The sequence below is a fragment of the Vicugna pacos genome, chromosome 22 (assembly GCF_048564905.1).
Source record: "Vicugna pacos chromosome 22, VicPac4, whole genome shotgun sequence".
Taxonomy (NCBI): Eukaryota; Metazoa; Chordata; class Mammalia; order Artiodactyla; family Camelidae; genus Vicugna; species Vicugna pacos.
Genome location: NC_133008.1, coordinates 6,395,850 through 6,399,112, shown reverse-complemented (window position 1 = coordinate 6,399,112; position 3,263 = coordinate 6,395,850). Strand labels below are relative to the sequence as shown.

At 43.2% G+C, this 3,263-nt stretch overlaps 1 non-coding gene across 1 annotated transcript; it reads left to right on the top strand.

The window, feature by feature from the left end:
• Positions 1–1,887: 1,887 nt before the first annotated feature.
• On the top strand, positions 1,888–1,960 carry TRNAS-AGA (transfer RNA serine (anticodon AGA)). Its single transcript has one exon. It is a non-coding gene; the product is annotated as a tRNA-Ser (tRNA).
• Positions 1,961–3,263: the final 1,303 nt, after the last annotated feature.

Below are 3,263 nucleotides of genomic sequence, written 5' to 3'. Positions count from 1 at the left end.
TGTGCTGGAAATGGCTGAACCATCCTACCGAAGTCATCACTGAAATCTGGAGAGCTCGTGTTTCTGCATCACTCGTGGCGTGCTGTGGCTGTGCTAAGCATCTGCACTGCGATATTTCATGCACTTCCTAGCGACAATCCTCGGAGAGATTTTTATCTTTTGTTGCACAGCTGGGCTGAAACTGCCTGTAGCAGTACTGGAACTGAGCGGCAGAACCACCCACACCGGGGCCCAGACCTACCTGGCCTCAGAGTCCTCACTTTTGATTGCTGTGTGTCTCCTCTCCCACAGCCCTGGGTGCGAGTCCCTGCCCCACCCGTCACTGTGTCCCTGAGCCTCAGTTTCGCCCTCTGTAAACAGGCTAGCAGTCCCCATGTGCAAGTTCGTTATGAAACCGTGAGGAAGGGATGACCACAATGGTTCAAGTTGCTCAGTCCCCTTATGTCCTCAGGGGGAGCCCAGAAGCAAGGCCAGCTATCGCCCGGTTCCTGGGAGTGTGGCCCTCAGAGTCTTCTTTTTGCTGCTGACTGGTGATGCTGCATGTGCCTGGGTCAGTGGCATCTGAGAAGTCCACCAGGCTTGCTCTGCATAAGCAGCCAGACTGCTGATGTATCTGGTTGCCTTTTGGGGCCCCCGAGTTTCAGTTGCTAGAGCAGGCTGTGACTGTGTGACCAGCTCTCCGTGAAAGCCTGGGATCTGGATACTTGAGAGAACTCACCTGGGCAGAGACATTTCGCATACGTCCCTGCAGCTTTCTGTAACAGAAAAAAGTGTGTCCTGTGGGGCCGCCGTGGGGGAAGGACTTGGAAGCCTGTGCCTGCCCTTCCTGGACCTTATCCGGTGCACATCTTTTTCCCGTTGCCTTTACTCTGTGTCCTTTTCTACAATAAGCATTGTGGGATATGACCTGATATTGAGTCTTGTGGGTTCAAGGATGGTCTTGAGACCCCTGAAGACAGAAGTTTAAACACAACTGTATAAAATGTCCACTGCTGGCCGAACATGGAGTCGCCTCAGCAGGGGTGGCCAGAGTTACTGCTTCAGTATTGCTAATCATCTGGGAAATGCAAATCAAAATCCCAATGAGATATCACCTCACACCTGTCCTAATGACTATCATCAAAAAGGACACAAATAACAAATGTTGGAGAGGTTGTGGAGAAAAGGGAATCCTCGTACACTTTTGGTGGGAACGTAAATTGGTGCAGCCACCATAAAGAACGGTATAGATGTTTCTCAGAAAACTAAAAACAGATCTACCATATGACCCAACAATTCCGCTCCTGGGATACATCCGAAGACAATGAAAACACTAGTTCAAAAAGATACACACACCCCAATGTTCTTAGCAGCATTATTTACAATAGCCAAGACATGGAAGCAGCCTAAGTGTCCATCAACAGATGACTGGACAAATATGTGGTCTGTGTATATGTATTTGGAATACTACTCAGCCATAAAAAAGAACAAGATTTTGCCATTGCAGCAACATCGATGGACTTAGAAGGCATTATGCTAAACGAAATAAGTCAAACAAAGACAAATACAGTATGATGTCACTTATATGTGGAATCTAAAAATTACAAGAAACTGGTGAATATAACAAAAAAGAAGAAGACTTACAGATATAGAGAACAAACTAGTGGTTACCAGTGGGGAGGGGGAAGGGAGTGGGGCAACATAGGAGTAAGGGAGTAAGACTACAAACTATTAGATATAAAATAAGTTGCAATGATATATTGTACAAGATGTGGAATATAGCCAATATTTTATAATATTTATACATGGAGTATAAACTTTAAAAATTGTGAATCACTACATTGACACCTATAACATATAATACCGTACAGCAACTATACTTCAATAAAAATGAATAAATAGAGAAGGGGCGGGTATAGCTCAGTGGTAGAGTAAGTGCTTAGAATGCACGAGGTCCTGGGTTCAGTCCCCAGTACCTCCAGTAAATAAATAAACAAATAAATAAACAAAATTACCTACCGATCCCCCCACAAAAAAAAGGTAAGAAAAAAATGGATAAGTAAACGAAACTGATAAAAATTAAAAAAAGAAATTATTTTATAAACAAATTATTTAAAAGTCACACATTAGAAGCATTTAAAATGTTCAAGACTTGGGTTAAGTAATTTGATAGAGACATACAATAAACCTTTATGTGGTCATTAAAATTGTGCTTGCAAAAGTTTTTTTTAAAGTTTTTAGCCACACAGAAAAATCTTTGTTTTCCTTTTTCAGTTTTATTAGGTAGAATCAACACGGTCCGACCGCACACACACATTGTGCTGCACGTGAGTGCATGCAGGCGGCACACTGCACCCATTTTAGTTTACATATGTGTACTGACCATTGTTTCTAAGAACAGATTCGAGCTTTAGCTTTTTAAACTTACCTGGTTAGTTAAAAATAAAATATTATTTAGAAAAAATAAACACTTACATACCAAGATTTGGCTCCAATTCCGATATGTGGAGGGTGGGGGTTTTCCCACTCCACCAAGCAATTCTCTGACACCAACTGGGTGTCCCACAATTCAGTTCAATTCTGACAGTATCTACCTAGAAATAGCATCAGATTCCACAGGTGAAGGGCTCAGGCCCACAACATTATCCTCCACTTCAGACGCCAATCTCAAATCCAGGTGGTTGTGTGTACCTCTGACTGATTGGCTGTGAATCAGAGGTTGCCATGACCTGTTCCTTGGGTTGGATTTGTTTACAGAACACAGGAAACCCATTTACTCACTAGATTACTGTTTCATTATCCAAAGATTTAAAAGATATTAATCAATAGCCAAGGAAGAAATATATGGAGTGGGGGTCCCAAATGAAGGCGCTTCTGTCTCTGTAGAGTTTGGGCCCAGCATGGTGGCAGATGGAAGCATCCTGATTCATTAACCTGGACGTTCCCTGAACCCCACCGCCACCTTTTGAGTTTTTGTGAAGGCTTCGTTAAACACGCATAGCTGATTAAATCATTGGCTATTGTTGACTGATTCAACTTCCAGCCACTCTTCCCTCTCTGGAAATCGGAGCTTGGGACTGAAATTTCCAGCCCTCTGCTCAGGGCTGGCTCCCTTGGCAACTAGCCCCCATCCTTAGGTGCTTTCCAAAAGTCACCTCATTAACATGAACACAGTTGAGGAGGAAAAGGGCTTGTTATGAATAGCAAGAAACCCATTTCACCTTTATGGATCTGTTTTCAGGAACTGAGGACAAGAAGCCAAATATTGTAACAGAAAATGCTCC